Raw genomic sequence first — 19,452 nt, 5'->3', positions numbered from 1 at the left:
AGGGTGGATAAGAGAGTACCTGTGGCAGACTGGGAGAGGTGCCTGAAAAAGCAAAGATGGGAGGCGACTGAGTACCTGATGGGGTGGATGCCCAAACACCTGAAGAACTTGTTTCCCCAGAGGATGGACCCAGCAAAGAATGCTAAAGCAAGGATGGAGACAAAGTACTTGATTAAAGAGAATGGTGAAAGACATGGTGTGCCAGAGGAGACAAATAAAGTAATTTCCTTAATAATAAAGCCCGCCCAAAATCTATGATATATCCTTAGAGTGGACAGAGAAGAACAACTGGATATTTTTCCATTGTTGCTGGGGTCCACTTCCTTCTCCCCTCTTCCTGCCCTCTTCACTCTTTTGCTCAGAGTGTCCGGAAGTTACCTAGCTAGGCAGTGTTTAACAATAATATTTCTTGACAGCCACAGCACACCATTACTTTCTCCTGTGTAACACTGGACACAGATATTGAAATGCAATAAAACCTCCAGCAGATTAATTACTGCCAACCTTTATTTGGTAATAAGCGGTGCTGATGGGCGTGACCTGTGGGACAAACGACAAGAGCACCTAGTCAGAACCAGGTCACATTCCTAGAGGGTGAAGGCTGCCCTGATGCTTCATTCATCAGGGTGCAAAGCAAGAGGACTGCCTCATCTCTGTCTCATTCTGGTAATATGCGACTGCTACTCTGTTGAGCAACGGTTCTTAACTTGAGGTCCAGGGACATATGACAGACCACAATGCCTACTCAAGAGGTCTGTTTGGAAAGAATAAATAATATTAGCAGATTAATAAAGTTTATATATTATTCTGTAAATGTGAAGGAATTTGAAATTGGAGGCTTTTCACCAGCTCTCTATGGCAATGAATTTATGAAGTTGCATATATCACTCCAGGTGCATCCCTGCCAATCGTCAGAACATTCAATGCTGCATTTTCTAAATGTTCCTTTCCACATTGGTGAATGTGCTTTATGTCTATTTGCAGGAGAGTACTTAGCAGGTGGCATCACTAGAGTTGAGTGCACCTAGTTCACTCCTACCACTGAACAGATTTCATGTGAATAGTCCTCACCGCTGATAGCAAAGACTGCACTTGCGCACTGCAAGTGCAGTCTTTGCTATCAGCGGTGAGAGTGGCAAATGAAATCCTACAATATGGACCACTTAAGAAAACACAAGCACCTTTCAGGCCAATCACCATTGCACAGCTGCCAACACACTAATTGCACTGGCAGTGCCACAGGCCCAAACTAAAGCCTGATAGCTACACAAAAAGCATTTGAAGATTTTGGGCAGTGAGAGAGGAGTGCACAGAGTGATGAGCCGGGTAATCTCTTAATGACTGCACTCATCTCACTCTGCCTCCCACTGCTACCCCATCCTCCCAAGGAGTGCTTCTCAGTTTGTGCTCGAAGCTGCCTGCTAGGAGCCCAACTGCCAGGAAAAAGCATTTTCCACAGTAAGTTGAGCCAGCGGTGTAAGGCCTGCTCCCACCATAATATGCCCATTCAAAGCTCAGGATACAAGATCACCCCTCCCACTCCCTGTACCCTTTAAATACTTGACAGTTTTAATACAGTTGGATCTGACACTACACTCCTTATAGCAGGGCTAGCCGGTGGTGCCCAGTGCTGCATTTTCTTTTTCGGTGCCCCCCCAATGAACTCTTTCTCCACGGATACCCTCCAACAATGCGCCCAATGTCTCAATAGTCCCTCGCTTGCATACATTCAATTTGTTTTATAACATTGCTCATCATACCTGTGTGGGATGTCAGAGCACTTTACATCATACACACATTATACAGAGACAATCAATCATACATGTGTAAATCAGCATGTAAGAAAGGTGTAGGAATCACATATCATCCACAGAGGTAGGCAGTATATTTTAAGAGTGTTTGGTCTGGAGAAGCACAAACTCAGGATTTAAAACATACCACAGTGGTTAGACTTGGCTTCACTAATAAGAATGTACTTCTACCCAAACAGACCTTTCTTAACAATAATAATAATAAAAAGACGTGGTAAAACATAACGTTCTAATCTCTACCATGCAGTTTCAATGAATATCTTTGGTGACACTTCATAGGTCACTGTGCTATATTAGGATTGTAAATTATGAACTACAAGTAAAAAAAAGGATCTCTGTGAGCTGTCCGCATAAAATATACGGGCATATTTACAAGAATTATCAAAAAGAAGTTTTCATGCTGCTTAGCAAGTTTTTTTTACAGCTGCCTATTGCCAAATCCTAATGCTATGTTTGCGACGTATTTACAATGTATCACTACGTGGCGTTAGAATCAGCTAGTGGCAGGGAAAGAATTACGTTAATGCTAGTATAAAGAGGTTAAAAAAATCCACGTTAGTGTGAAAAAAGTGCCGGCGGCCAATTAGCGTTATGATAGTTAGTGCTAGTCAGCCCAACGTCACTTTTCAGCGTTTAGAGACAAAAAGCTTACAAATACGCCACTAAGGGGGGAAAAACCTGAACGCAGAACGGAGCAGCCAGGTTGAAGTTCAGGACAAAAACCCAATCCCAACCCTCCAACAGCCAGGATGACCTGCCAGAGTCCATGGGGAAGAGGAAGAGGAAGAGGAAGAGGAAATGCTGATTCAGTCAGGTAGAGAATGAGATCCTGATTGCGGAGGTGACAGAGCATCAACACCAGCTCTTTGTAAGTTCCAAGGTGTCATTGGGGACCAAAAATGCTATATGACAGTCCATAGTCAACAAGGTGAACTCCATCGTAGAAGTCAAGAGGACAGTGACGGACTGCAAAAAGTGCTGGCATGATGCCAAGCACATGACTAAGCAGAAACTGGCTAGCAATGGACAGGCGGCACTGCAGACTGAATGTGGTGTCCAGGCACAGGAGGAGCTTGATGCCTTGGAGGAACAGGTCCCTGCAGTCATCTGTAAGGAGTCGGTGATTGGAGTAGAGGGAATGGACAGTGCTGACTATGACCAACTACAGCAACAACAGGGTAAGTAACAACAAGGGGGGAAATGTGTTGTGTTGTACTGTCCAGGCACCTATGCCTCAGCGCTATCCTACACTGTGTGCAGGTCAAACAGTAGCCACATAGGTACTTTTGGGCTTATTCACAAGCCCTTTGCACTGCCGGTATGGCACTTCTTCCCTTTTTGAAAGTGAAATACTGATGGCAGAATGTCCTTGTAACTAAGCCATTCATATGTGCAAACGATGACAAGTGAACTGGCATGTGTAAATGTCTGTATCAGGCAGTACTGCAAGTCTCACAGTCAGCCTAGATTAACATACAGTGTAATAGAGTCATGTGCATTCTTGTCAAGATATGGCAATATGTACTAACTATGGGGAATATATACCATAATCTAGTGGAGCGCAGTGTTTTCCCAAAATTGGTAGCACAGTGCTCCAAAGGAATAGAAATGCAGGGATGCGCTGTAGGCACAAAAAATACAAAATCCCCCTGCAAGTCCCTCAGTCTTGTTGTCTTCATGTTGCTAGGGTGCACAGCAGTTCCAAATGTTGATGTGCAGGAAGGGACACCTTCCTGCACATAAACAGTCCATACAGGTGATTTGCTGTATCTATGTGTACAGCAGAATGCAACACACAAACAAAGAGCAAATAATTGGGAGAAATAGATAATTTTGTTTACCACGTTCTGCCCTCCTGAGAACAGGGCCATAAATTACATGCCCCCTGTGCTGCTAGTGCTTCTTTTTCAATATTCTGAAAAGTGACATACTGGTGGCACAAGGGGCTTGTAAATAAGGCCCTAGTGCCTACCTATGTGTAGTTATTATTTCTGCCCCAGCCCTGTAGATTTGTATTTCTCAAATTTGACATGCCTCTTGTGGTGGAATGCTCATAGAAACATGCATTTCATGGTATGTGAAGGGTGAGAAGGGGCCTCATTCACAAGGTGACATTGCCCAACCGTAACTGGCTACACGCTGCATTGCAAAAAAGGATAAGTGCATTTTTCCACCAGAATGTCACTAAAAGTGATTTTCTGTTGGCAATATAACATAGTACTTATGACCTTGGGTATTGTGGTGAATGACACCTATGTACGTATGTGGCACATGGGCCCTGGGTAATGTCAAAAATGGCTGGTTGCAAATGCATACAGATAGGTTTGTGTCAACATGCATCCTTTTACTAATGCACAGAAGGACCCAACACACTGAGTATGTCTCATCCATGTGCACACCCCTGTGCTGTTTTAAAAAGTTCTGCTGTGCACCAATGCAGCCATCCCTGAACCCTGCTTCAAAGTTGTCTGTCTTGCAGCTTTCCTGTTGTCATCATTGCCACTGCAGGGAAAAACATATTGGGAGGGCACGCTCAATATTAATATGGAGCAGTCCTGTGTATGTGGAAATATGCTGGGTTGCATAGATAAAGTGCTTGCCGCACCATGTCTAGTCAAAGTCTTGCCTAAAGGACCCTCCATTGTGAAATCTCACCATCACCCAAAAAATACACCATCTTGGTTGCTGCATGACACATAAAACCTCGTAGCAGCTTGGAAAATTAGTCGGTTGTGGCTAGGCACAAATGATGCAAGTGTAGTAGGCACCGGATAAGCCACTCATCATCACGGTCATAAAATGGTGTGGGAGTAAGTTGGTTGTCTGGACCTCTGTCTTCAACCATAGAGGGATCAATGTACAGATACACTTGTGTGGAAGAAATACATAAGATGCCTCACCGCCTGCAGAACATCTACTCTGCACATGATGAAATATAAAGGATGTCAGTGATTCCCATTTGATGACAAGGATAGGCCGTAGCCACTTAGAGGCATATTTAATACAGAATGGTAAAGCGTGGCATTAAGCTAACATTGCCACCACCATGCTTTGCCATTCTGAAAAGGTAGGGATGCGCAGCATTTTCAAATATACAGAGCACCACTGTGTTTTCCCTTGCGCTGGTGCCAAAATCAGCTGCCTAGCGCAAACGCAGGCACCCTTGCACCATAGTGCAAGGCAGTTTGCATTGAGGGAAGGATTGTTTATGTGCAGGAAGGTGTCCCTCCCTGCACATACACAATCATTCATTGTTTGTTCCTGTTTACATGAGTGCTACACAATGAAACACACATAGAAACAGCAATAATGCCTCTTAGTGTTGCCACACAGGGCTCATGTCATAATCCTGAACTCATGACATGTAACATTCATTGACAGTGTAAACTGAAAAACACAGCTTTGTGAAACAGGTGTACTATGTAACACTTGAGAATGGAAAGTGTCATGCAATTTGAATTTCAAATGCTTATCAACATGTCAACATGAAACAGACAGCAACAGTAATATTTGCCTTTTCCAAAGCAGAGGATGAAACCTTACCTCCTAGTCAGCACACTGTTCCAGACATCACCTATGCTGGTGATGATGAAGAAAACCTTCAAACCATCAACCACAACACCCTCAAAGAGCTCCTGGACTCCAAAGGTACACCATCTCCGGACCCGGTGTAGGTCAGCCACATCGCGGTGTCTCGAATTGCCACACCAAATAACAAACAGGCACCACCTACCACCACAGCCACACCCGTGGACTCTTAGGACCCACAGGTCACCTTCCAACAGTTTGTAGTGGGAGTCCAGCAAGAGAAGGCAGATCAGGTGGGGGCAGTGTTAGATATCCTGGTAGCCACAGACGAGGGGGTCCATGGGTGTCTCAGTCCTATTAGGGACACCTTGGTTGCCATCAGAGGCACCCACTCTCCACTCTGTGGCCTCTAACAGTCCCTGGCTGACATCACTGGTGGTACCAACAGCTGCCCTGCCAAAGTGGCACCAGCGAGTTGGTCAATGAGATGCGGATAACGCAAAAACTCTTGGAGACCATGGAGCGAAAGCAGGACTCCCACATGGCTGGCATAGGTGCCTACCACCGCAATGTTGCTGCTGTGTTGCAAAACCAGCAGATCCTCCTCGCTGCAGTGATGCCTCATGTGTTGACAGAAATCAATGCTGCTGCAGCAATGGCATCCACATATTCCGCCCCTGATGCCCTCCCCTGCCGCATGTACCACAACACCCTCACAGGAGACACTCCACACATCAGAGGAGGAAGATGTGGATGGTACATCGTTACAAAGGAAAAGCCTATGTTGGCAGTATTAACTGTGTCAAATGTCCAGTTTCTGCTTAGACTTAGCCCTGTGCTTACCATCATACCTGGGAACATTATCTATCCCTGTCCTCATCTTGACTTTTCCATGTTCACCTTGAACATTTGTGGACTGCCAATGGGGCCACTCCTCCTCAATGACACTGCAGTCATCTTCCTGGCTGATATTTTGCAATTCCTCTACATGTCTCTTGACATGTTCCCCACAAGAACTCTGTCTGTTCATCCACTGGCAAATACATCCTTTGGGGTTATTGTCAAATGAATTGGCCCAATGTGACTAAGTCTGTTTTGCACATGTAAATAAGTGCACCTTCAAGTGCCAGATGTGTGTTGTCTTTCTTCAAAGAAACAGGACAGGTGTCAACAACAGCTAATCTGTGTAGCTACTACACAAACTACAGAGTAAAATTGAAACGTTGTTGTCTGCAGACTCTGGGACCTGGATAGTTTGTGAGATGTCAGAACATGTGTTAAGGACACAAAGTCTGAAATACGTTGAGTGGAAAATCAAGTAGGCATCAACATTATTTAACTGGTAACGGGCCCTCAAAGTATATGAAATGAACAGTCTTTTGGAAAGTATCATGTCCAAACAGGTTAACTAGTGTAAACACACAATTGGGGGTGACAACCGAACGTAGTGATTGCCATAGGTCACCGGGCAGCTAACTAAGTACCATTCAACATAAGAACATTGCATGGAAAGTCAGAGGGTGCTCCATTCTTCCAAGACCTGATGTTTTCGTAAAACAAAATATGCTTGTACCGGACAACTTATATATCATTCCCCTATCCCCATGCAAGGAGGAAAGGCACATATTGGAATTTGCATTGTATGCATGTTTGATCATGTCAATCAATAGGCTGTTTGACAGTACCCTGCCCCTAGATATGAAGACACTCACACATGTTGAGCAATTAATCAGGTTGTGAAAACAGATTAATAGTTTGAAAATCCTAGCTCAATACCTCTCTGTTCCACATTATACATTACAGACACTACAACTAAATAAAAGATAAAAATCAATTTAAACATGAAAGTAACAAAATCTAAACCTACCTACCCTATGCTAAATTCCTAACCTACACTACACCACCTTATCCTAATTATTCTTAACACTAACCTAAAAAACCTTATCTTAGTCTAAACCCTTAACAACATACATCAGCCCCCTACCGCCATAAGGCACATGTGAAGACATGACAAAGACAACTATACATAAACATAGACTACCTAAACAGATATCCTAAACAAATATATATATTTTTCTGTTTTAAATGTTTACATTTTTTAATACATCCTGAACAAGTACTAAAACACCAATCCCCCACCCAAACGAAAAGGAAACTTAACGCATATGACTACAGTAAAACTTGACTACATTAAAAATATATCTAAACCTAACACTAAGCTAAACCTACACTAACTATAACAGTACCCAACATTTCCAAACATATATACAATTATAAAATTGAGAAAATAGGATTTGGGAGACTGTAAAGCGGCTCAAGTCCCGGTATACCTTTTCAGAAAGGGAGGCCCATTGCCCCCTTAATTTCCTCTAGGTGTCCCAGCACCTGCTCTATTTGCTGTTCTACTGTTGCCACCCTTACATTGAGGTCCAATAGTAGCCTCCTGTCCTCCCTCCTTAGAGTAGATGCCTGTGTTCGTGGGTCGGTGGGGCCTATGCAGTAGGTTGGGAAGCTGCGGCTGGTGCGGCTGGTGACGCAGGTGCTGCCAGTGCAGCAGATTGGGCAGCTATGGCTGGTGCTGCTGGTGGGGCTGGTGTGGCAGGTTGAGGATCTGCGGCTAGTGCAACTGGTGGGGCAGGGTGTTGGGTACCGGAGGTGCTCGGCAAGTTGTCCGTGTCAGCATGGTGCCTTGCAGTGGCTGGCACATTTTTACTTGCTGGGCCATCTCTTGGGGCACACTGAGTGAATGCTTTCCATCGGCCTGCAGCATTGTCCTCCTCATAAAGCTGCTGCATTGCCTGGTAGCCGTTGGTGACTCTCCTGATATGCTGGTATCTGTCCTTCCTCAGCTTGAAAGTTCTTGCTGCCTCAGCTCACCTGTTGTCTGTAAGAAAATACACACATGACAATATGTAAGAAACAGGACGAACAACAATGGCCAACAAGTATTTTCAAATCTCAAGTTTACACCATCAGGAAGGTAACAGTCTGGTAAAACATTTAACAACTTGAAGCTTAATGGGGCCAACCACATGTGTAGTCAATGTCAACTCACAATATCAAATTCGGAACTTTAGGGTAATGAATGGTACAGCACATAGCAATGGCAGAGCTCCACATCATCAGTAAATGGTCTCCTACGTGGAATACTGACACTAACATGTACTCAGTCTGAGTTTAGCAGGGGAAAATACACATGGAGACTGAGTTACAGGCCCATTGTGGCCCCAGGGCATGACATTTACCTGTATTCATCTACTTACAGCATGTGAGTACTTGTATGTCACAAGGCAGCTTGCAGTAACACAATGCTAAAAAAGTGAGCGCATGGGAAATAAGACAGGGAACAATGGTGGTAAGGGTAGTTGGCTACATCACTTTGCCCAAAAATAGAAATCTCTATTCCGCCTGTTGTAGGTCTTGGGAGACCAGTCATACAACATTCTGATATACAACAGATCACAGCATGTGTATCAGACAGGCTCATTGTATGAATAAGCATTCATTACGCCTGTACTGAGCAGGCATAGGGATTTTGACAGAGAGAAGGCGTAGAGTGACGCAGTGAAATGTTGCAAATTTCACTGCGTCAGTTCTACATAGCTTTTTGCATGGGAACGCCCTCCATGCAAACATTATACCTGAAGCAGGTGTAATCAGACATGACGCAGGACTTTACAACGTGGCGCATCTTTCTAGATGCATTACGTTGTAAATAGCCAGTATTGTTTGCACTGCCGCTGCGTCACAATAGTGATGCAACGGCAGCGCAAAAGTGTTGCAAGGGGCTTGTAAATCCCCCATGTGTCTGCAGATATGGTCCCAGCACAACTCCCGGACTTTTACATCATATCCCTTCAACACACGTCCCCCACTCTCAACCATCTTGGGTAGGTAGGAATTACCATCTAAAGGAATGCCCCAAATGCATCCTCCGACATACGCCCCACCATTCATTCCTCCAAAATGCCTGGCAACAGTCTATGGCTAGTGCATGTGGCATATGTTTTGTATGTGGCTTTCCTTGGCCAGATGTCTTTGGTTTAAAAAGTATATAGGCTGTCAACATGCAAACCCTTCACAGAGTTATGCTGTGCTATACGTCACAATGCTTGATTAGCAATGCATGCATTTATGCAAGCCATACAGTTTTCCATATGTTGTATGTGTGTCTATATAGGTGTCAAGTATGTGCCCCATTCCAGTGAAGTATATACCACTGTCATGGGGTTGAAACAAACACATATGTGACAACCAAGCATATACTACTTGTGCCAAAGATTTGGGACATGCATACAAGGCACTTACAACAATGGAACATCACTTTTGTTTTTGCTTTGGTGGTGTTAAAAACATCTGCATACTTACAGGGTTTTGCTAAGACACTTAACATGGCTTAATGTCACCTTGTTCATTTTTGTCTTACCACAGCAGTACCCTACAGTATACAGTAAAGTGGTGTAAAATTGCTGTTGTGCTGGACATTCCACCACAACATCCATGACTTTTTGCTACAAGTGTCAACTTTGCCAGCTCTGAAAATGTGATGTTGGACAGGCAAGAATAGGAGACATGTAATGAGTACGCATATGTTGTAGCTCCTTCCATGAGTGCTGCATTTTGCAGCACACATGGATGAGGAAATTCCACTGTCTAGATTATTTTCTGTGCTGGAAGGTGTCCCTTCATGTATGAAAAAATATGACCATGCAGTGTATTCACCCTTTCTACATGGCACAAGTGTGTCTGCACTGGCACTGCCCAGATTTGTTGGCCCCACCTCAAGGGCACTCACAGGGATGCCCCATAAATATGGTGCATGTGCTTCGTCTCTGTGAGTTGAGAGAAGACAAAGCGCTATGTTCTACTTTTTGTACAACATCTGCCTCAAACCTTTCCTCATAGACTAACTCTAACAATTCTGAAGCTGAATTTGCAGTCTCAATGTGTGAAACAGCATGCATTACACATTTGATGATCAAACTAGGAGGAACATGCAACGCTTTAGCCTTGTATCACCCTTCTTAAGCCTCATTTTCAGAGCCATTACATATTTTGGCATAGCCTCAGATTAATAATGTGGTTCCGCATCATGGGGCTAAGTAAGTTGCAGCAGCAGACCCACTGTAAAATTCTTTGCCCCACCCCCTTCACACCAACTGGAGCATGGGCAGGTACTTAGCTTTCAATGCAACATTCAGTCACGTTAGTTGGCTTGACACCACTTTGAAAAATAGGAGAAGGGGATTTTGCCATCAGAACTTCACTGAAAGTGACGTTCTGTTGGTGGTATCCCCTGGTACATGTGGCCCTAAGTAGTTTTAACACATTAAACATGTCCTTTTACATATGAACTATTGTAGATGTGTGCTATGCATGCTGTAGAAAAAGTTGTATAGGTCCCACTACGTTTTTGGCTCCATATGCATTAATGTGTGAAGACATGGTGGCATAGGATGAGGTGAAAACCTTCTGATAATTGGGTGTGTTCATGAGTGTTGTGTAAATTCCTGGTGACCTACCACAGTATGTGACATGAGCATTTACTAGAAGTACACGCGCTTATTTGTGTTCAACTATGCTTACAAATAGAGTGTCATGTTGACGGGTGTAGTGCTAAGAAATACCTAGATTACATCCATTTACCTATCAATGTTTCAACTGGTTTTGTAGCATTTCCTAGCTAGGTGATGGCTCTTAATTGTGGTACCATTTGCTTTTAGACCATTCTGAGCACATTGTATTTGCCTTTGAGGGTGTAAAAGGTTCTATGTCACTTCGCATATATTGGCCATGCTTGTTGGTATCCCTAACGCACTCTACTCATGAGACTTGCATCCTTTTTTTGTGGATTTAGACACACAGTTAGTGTGATGTGATGAGGATAGCACCTGTTGTCAACATTGATTACCATGGCACAATCGAGGTGGTGGATATAGGACATCCACACATTGTTATCATTGCATTGTTATCATATTTAATTTATGTACACATTAGTGAACTTGTGCTTTCTCTGTTATCACATGGCTAACCTATGTGTCAGTGTTTGTACTGAGTGTTGTATGGCAATTTAAGTTTGGTACAGTGTGGACATATGAGTCATACACATTGTTTGCATTTCTGGATATTTACCAACCTATCGTTATATTGACACATGTCAGAGGTATGGGTAAGTATCAACTGCAAGACCGGACATTATGTGTATCACTGATGTAAGATTTTGTCCCTCAACTGCATTGATGCAACAGTTGGCATTGGGACCTTATCCTTTTCGTCTTCATCCTCCCCACCTTCCAGGTGATCCTGCTCACCACTGTAATGTAACTATGGGACTTTTGTCTGCACACATATTTTTTGTTTGCTAAAGCACACCCAAATAATTTCAGACACCATTGGCAGTGAGAAGAGTAGTCTGTCCCCGATGCATCTGTGCACCGGATGCAGAATACCTTGACTCCTAAATTCAGATGCATGATGGACCTGGTGCTGCCTAGGGCACAACACAACAAGCACATAGTATTTCTCAATGGTGCTCGATCTGCATTTTGTATTTGACGTGCACTAAATATTAAACATGACCAAGTTAGGTCATAGGTAGTGCCACATTGTCTGCTAGGGGATTATTCTGTGTGATTGAATTAAGAGGGATGAACTACAGTATGCCAGAAGTGTAATATTCAAATATGATTAACAAAGCTTACAATATCTTGGTTAAGTGGTTGCTTATTTATATATATAATCCTGAAATTAATGAGTCCATATTTACTGATGATCATTTAATTGTTGTGTCATTAAGTAAAGAAATTATTTATAAATGGACCCCTCTCCTGGGTTGCTGCTGCTGCACTTGTAGGTTGCCTTAGCTCCTCCTCTTCTTCCCTTCCATCCTCTAGATTTTACAGATCCACATTGTCGTCAGGCAAAGGTGTATCAGTCCGGACACATATGTTGTGTAATATATAACATACCAAGATAATTTTGCATGCCCGGGGTGGTGAATACAACAGTCTCCCACCAGATATGCCCAGGCACCTAAAATGTAATTTTAGGACACCATAGAACCTTTTAACTGTGGACGTGGGGTGGCCAAGTGCAACATTGTAGTCCCTTTGTGCCTGAGCCTGTGGATTTTGTAATTGTGTCATCACCCATGGCATGAGTGCATAGCCTTGGTCAGCTGAAAATGAAAATGAAGAAAGAGGTACATTAGTCTATAATCATGGTGAGGGTGAGAAGCACATTAGTCAGCCTTGTGTCCAGTGACCAGCTTTGTACGTTCACCTTGCATATGGTCTAGTACATGTCATTAAACAGCATCTAAAACATACAAATGTCAATTGGTAACAGCTTACACATTACTACTCGGCCATCTGTGTTTTCTCCTGTGATACCTCCATTTTTTTGAGAATCAGCAAAGTGCCAATGCCTTGTAGGATGTGATTAGTCAACACTATAAATGTGTACTTAAGGATTTCTTAGACAATTGTCAAACATGCTTTACTTTTTGGGATGTATGGTTACCATTCCAAATAGGGAATCATCATCCTTACAATTACATGACACATGACAGTGGCTGTAGGAGGTATTTCCTTAAGGCACAGATTTTGGAAGGTAATTCTTTCCTGATCTACTGGTTTAAAGGTGTCAGGCATAGCCATGACAGTGTATGTACGTGGGGTAACAAGTGATGTTTATCGACACATGCTGGTGCACAGTGTCCACTGTAGGGACACTATACAGAAGTTAGTGATTATATACTGTACTATTGCATTATATGGGCCTCTTTTATGAGCACTTTAGCACGTCACTTTTTCGATGTTTTGGTGATGCAATGCATCCCAGTATATTTACAAGGCCACGTAAAGCCACTTTACATGGCTTTTCATGGCCTTGGAAATATGTGCCTCTTTCACGAAGAACAATGCATGTATTGGGGGGGTTCAATCGGCGTTGCTGTGGGTGTTCCCACCACCACCCATGCAATATGAAACATTCCCAGATTTACGAGAAATCGTAAATCTGAGAATGCGTCAGAATCTGACGCCACCCCAGGGGTGGCGTTAGGAAGGCCTAACAAGGAGAAATTGTATCATTTCTCCTTGTTTTGTCCATTTTCTATGTGTACGACACAGATAGAAAGAGGAAATTGTCTGAATTGATTGCTTTTTTGCCCTTGCTGAACAAAATCAGTCAGCCCTGCAACGCAGGCACCCTTGCCCCCTGGTGCAAGGGAGGATGTATTGGCTCATGGAGGTCCATTGTGTGCCTGTGCAGGGGAAAAGGACAGGAATGCACCAGATCTCATAGATGTGGGGCACTCCTGCCCTTTTGTTTTGACGTAGGGCAGCGCAGCAAGATTCCCTGCAGTGCTGCCCTGCGTCAAAACCTCATAAATGAGGCCCCGTTGTTTGCAGAGAACGTTTTTGCAGCAACAATGTATGCAATGTGTAAATCAAAACATGGAGTCCATTCCTATAGGTGCCATTCTGGAACCACTGGTTGATGACAGATTGGTGGAAGATGTAGGAATCATGCACACTGTCCTGGTACTTTGGGACAACTTTGATGAAGACAGCCAGATTGTCGACAATAGCCTGCACATTTATTGAATAGGTGTGCTTCCTGTTGCGGTATATGTGTGCCGTTTCAGCAGAAGGCATAAGTTGCACATGGGTGCAGTCTATTGCCCCCAACACATGCGGAAATCCAGATATGGCATAAAAGCCATGCTTGTTATCAAGTTGTTCTTGCACATTGTTTGGAGAAGTGGAGGTACTGTGGTGTCAGGCTGATTGTGGTATCCAGGACAGTGAGTAGGAACCTGGAAAAAGATGCCTGTGATATTCCTGCCACTATGGCAGTGGTAGGTTGAAACGTTCCTGAGGCCAGCACGTGGAGGACAGCAAGTAGCTTGGTCTGCAGAGGGATGTTGCTGCAGTGCTGAGATGTGGGCTGCAGCCTTGGCGCTATCTGGTTCAGGAGGCGGACAATGGACCCCATTTTTAGCCTGTAATGGGCTAGGACCACCTCTTACCAGAGGTGAATGAGGGTGATCCTCTGGTGGTAGATCCGCTCCCAATTCCGGCACTGCCTCTGTGGTGGTGGTGGTTTCCTTGGTGCTACTAGCTTGAGTAACAGAAGATCCAAGGCATCGGTGAGGTTGCCAAGGATGACTTTGGAGTGCTTTCCTTTTATACAAGTGTGTTAGCGACATTTTTAAGACCAAGTAATTCCTAGCGGTAAAAAACTACTGCTGATGGAACTTAGCTGCAGTCATCTGAATGACAGACCAATGGATGAAGAGGTCTGTCTGAAAGCCCTATACTCAGTACATTACACATAACATTTTAGTTACATAAGCCTTGGCTACAACTGAAGTGGGCAGATACATTGCCCCACGCTGTATGCTGTAGAGGTCTTGACCACATACAAAACTTACACTGCTGTTCCAAGTCACTTGATGAAAATCTCAGATGGAACGAAGCAAGATTATTTATAATACTATGATTGCCTGAACAACAAATATAACAACCGTTTACAATGTTCCTAGCTGCAGTTCCGTCGACTCTTCTCAATGGCAGTTCTTTTCCTGTGTAATTTTTTTATGGCAGTTTGCATCAGGACTCCACTCTCTATAGCAGTCCTGCACATGTTCTTCCCTGCAGTGCCACCTATGTGGCACTTCCATTCAAGACGCATGCGCACTGTCTCCCACATCTCCACTCACTTGGGAAGTGCCTCATGGGGTGGTACTAATGCCAGTGTTTATGCACATGATTGCACAAAAGCGTAACAACGTGTCATCTGCGGGACCTTGGTTGTTGCATCTGTCTGGGAAACACATACCATCTAGCCATGCGATGCTGACACACATTAACATTGACACAGTGAATAGATCTCGTATTGGTGAGACCTATTGGCTTTGCCAATGCATGCAGGGAGCTTAGCAGTTACTGCACATCCTCTGTGGTTTGTGGGATTACCATTGCAAAATTCATTTAAAAGCAGAGATGTGCAGAACCCTAAGGCCATTAGCAACCAAAGCAGCACCCCACATTGTTAAAACCCTCCGTACAATTCATGAACACAAATGTCACCTGGGTTTGACTCTGCATGTTTCATTTTGCTATTCCGACAAGTCTTTGCATATTATAAGGTTTTGTAAATTTGTGTGCAATGATAGGACGCCTTTATTTATAATTATGTTTCATCATTTTTAAACTTGGTAACACAATCCACACAAATACACTCCACACATTGCCACATATTTCCAATCAGCATAATTTCACTCAACAGCACACACTTCCACGACACACAATTCAACTCTATACATTTCCATTCCACACCACATAATTGGACAACAAACCACATATTTCAACTGAACACAATTACGCAACACACCACGTACATCCAATCCACACCACGGAATTCCACATCATGCCACAAAATTCAACATACTTGAGATAATGTGGCTTAATTTACGCCACAATCCAGCCGCACTGTGTTATTTGATGCATAACATTAATGCTACAATTAATCCACTTGGTCGAAAGTTTTATTCAAATGTTGTCCATAATTGTTCATCAATTCATCATTGTTCATCCGGTCACATGGTAGACACTTATGGTTACATAATATCCTTAACAAAATTCAACATACCTCTTCACACCACAAAATGTAATTCCATGTAATTACACTCTGACACACAGTCCCACTCCACATAATTCCAATACACTCACTACGACATAATTACTATCCACATATTTCCACTGCACACCATGCCACATAATTCCACTGCACAAACCCACTCCACACCACACAATTCCACCACACAATTCCACAACTAAGAATTCCAATACAACCCACATAATTCTACTCCACACTACATACATCCACTCCACTCCAATCCAAAACATATGGGCAAAATACATTGTCATTTACATCACCAATACCTCTAGCTCATACAAATGGGAGACCATTTTGCTTTGCAAATGCTTGTTTTTTTCAGAAATGCGACCACGTAGCAAAATTGTGGTGCACACAGTATCAAATATTCATTTTACTAGTCATGGTTCAGACTGGGACCCCTGACAGTATGAACCCGGTGTTCAATTTTGCTTTGCATTTAATATGTTATATATATCACAGTGCCCTTTAATCTTTCCACTCTACTTGCGGTATGTCTACATTTTTTCTACCTTTCACTCTCCTCTTTCCTCATGCTGTTTTACGGGTTATATCATCAAAATACCTTGGCGTTTTCTCAGGTTCAATATTTCTTCCCGCGTGTTATATATATCTTCTTTCAAAGTCTCACGCTGTTTGCGCTTTACGTCAATGTTGTGCTCGCCGGCTTCTGCGTCGATGATTTACAAAGCACATCTGCGGCAACAAGCTTCCTAACTCGTGTTTTTGTCAAGATTGGCCTTTTAGAGATTAAAGAGTAATTGATGAATAGTTCATGACCTTGACACAAAAAAACAGGCTTGATGTGCTCCCTAAGGTTTAACATAGTTTAACTCTTAAATATTGGTATTCTCTACCTCTGTAAATCACAAGTTTAATTGTCTCAGAGCAGCTGAGTAAATACTGCCAGAGAAATAAAAACGAGACACACTTCGCTTGAAATCCCCCAATGGCCAAATCAATTTCACTGAACCAGGGTTGAACTGTCCTAGTCCCATTTTGCTTTTGTATCTCTTGGCTTAGGTTTCAAGCGCTAAAAATGTAATTAAAAAAAACACACGTCATCATTGTAGAGTAGGGAGCACGATGGTGCGCGCAGAACATCACTTTTCACTAGTTCTTTTTTTGTAAATCTTTTTTTTAAGGACAGCATATCAGATTTACATACACAGTCTTAGGTGTTTGGAGCATACAGATTTTGTATATACGAATTTTGGGTGATTACACATGTCATTTACAATCGTGTAAATTCCGTTTTCGCAATGATCATTATGTACAGGTTCTTCAAGGAATAACATCACTTTTAATGTACGTATTGGACCTTCAGTTCAGCCTCTCAGACAAGCCTCTCATAGTGTAATGCTTCTCAAAGCTATTTAAGTATTCGCAGTTAGGCACACACTACCCATCTCATTAATAAGATGGGAATCCGCTTAGTGATTCATTTTATTTACTTTATTTTTGTAGTTTTATGTAGTGCGAACTTGGCCCAGGGGCATTGGAGAGCTTTACATGCACATCAGATAATACCACACGCGGTTATATAATGTTTTGAAAACCACAGGGAGATTAAGTGATAGAGGAAGGCGGAACTTGCGGAGTTTAATTCAAAGGGATTCCACCACCGGGCAGAAAGTATGCAGCTCGCGCTGCTTGTGGTACAATTTAGCACCCAGTAGCGCAAGCAGCGCTAAAAATCAGCACGAATGGTACCCTGTGTTGCGTAACAGCACACGGCCATTTGAGTTGATTTTGCTGGCGCTCAAGTAGAAAATCGACTCGAGCGGCAGCAAATCTTGAACAGCGTCCCTCTGACCGCTCATGAATGCCAGCAACCATCTGTGTTAGAAAATTGCACTAGGTGATTCCAAATCTCGCTCAGTGTAGGGCGTGGCCGGCGAAAGCAAGATGGAGGTCATGTTCTACGAATGCTCCACTCAACGATCCGGCAACATCCGCTGCACTCCATGCTGTGGGAGCTCTGGCAGTGACAACTTGTAATGTGGTGATCATACAGCGTCGACTGAACCGTTTACTGAAGACAAACATGCAGATAAACGACCTCCGAGCCTCCACGTGCCGCAGTATGACAGAGCAGCCTGGATCACAGCCCTTAGACTGTAGTGCGAGCCCAAATGTCCCAGCGGCCCAGGACGCCTGCTGGAGCTGTTGGGCAGTGAAGCAACTGATCTACTAGATCCCTGAGCAGATGGCCTCAGATCAACAGAACTGTGGTGACACTGCTGTCCCACACTCACTTGTCCGCGGCTGTGCGGCCTGCAGTGAAGTCATGCTGGTGCTGTCCGCCGGGGCCTGGAGGGTTTGCACGACCCATGCGCCAGACCGTGGATGCCGTACCAATTTGTAGCCCTCCTCCATTGCACGTTGATGAGCTCCCCCCTCAGAGAAGACAACTTGGATCACTGATGCCTGCACGGCCAACGCCGCTATATTAAGACACCCAGAGTGGAACTCAAATGCCAGGGGCGGCCCACTAATTAAGCCCAGAAAACTTGAAAGTGCTGTTGATTGCCTCCTCATCCACCTCTCGCCTACACAGGGACCGCATCCTCCCATCGTCAGCCTGAGGACTGCAGTGAGTACACCTGCTGGGGTGTGCCCAGACTGTGCCCCATAATTCAAATTACTAACGTCACTGTTGTCTGCTGCTCTAATACTTGAGAGATGGCCCCTTTTCACCTCAATGTGAGTCCTTCCTGAAGGGGGGGGGTCGTCCCGGCTGGTGAGGCTCTTGGACTTTGTAGTGGGCCCCCCAATGAAGAGCAGCAGGGGGAAATACACTAGCTGAGTGCTTAAAGGTTTATCTAGTGATTCAACATTGAGGCTGAAATCTACAAGGCCCTGCGCACTACAGAGTCTATCTGCAGAGTGGACCAAACGTCTCTTCCTCTCCTGATGCCTTTGGACTCCCCAACTGAGGATGCTCCTCTCTCTTACCTCCCAGTCTTCATTAACGCTGGGGTCCTCCTATGAGGAACTACGTCTTGGAGCCCCAAAGCTTCCCCACCATTAAAGACCTCCATTGCGCACCTAGCCTATGTTGAATAGTGGCCTGTGGAGAAGTTACTACTAGAGGCGGCGAGGGCATACCATGATGATCTGGTGCCCTGGAAGGTGATGGAAGATCCCAAACACCACCTCTACTCACCAGGAGCCTGTTGTCATTCCACCTGCCAACACGCCATTGGCCTCCTAGAGAGGAGTCTAGACTGCTCGTGTCCCCCCTGGTCACGCCTGTACTGGGCTGGGGGGAATGGTAGATCCAGTCGTTGTTGCAGTGGGTGCCATCCACCCTACACTGGACAATCTTTTGGCACCCCAACCCCTGATCTCTGACTGACTGGGGCAATGCCATGCCATGGCAGGAGCACACATCTGAGGGAAGCGGTAGGGTGAAACCCATACC

Source organism: Triturus cristatus, chromosome 8, assembly GCF_964204655.1.
Source record: "Triturus cristatus chromosome 8, aTriCri1.1, whole genome shotgun sequence".
In the NCBI taxonomy this organism is placed as follows: Eukaryota; Metazoa; Chordata; class Amphibia; order Caudata; family Salamandridae; genus Triturus; species Triturus cristatus.
The sequence above is the reverse complement of the archived record's forward strand: the minus strand, read 5'-3'. Positions refer to the sequence as shown.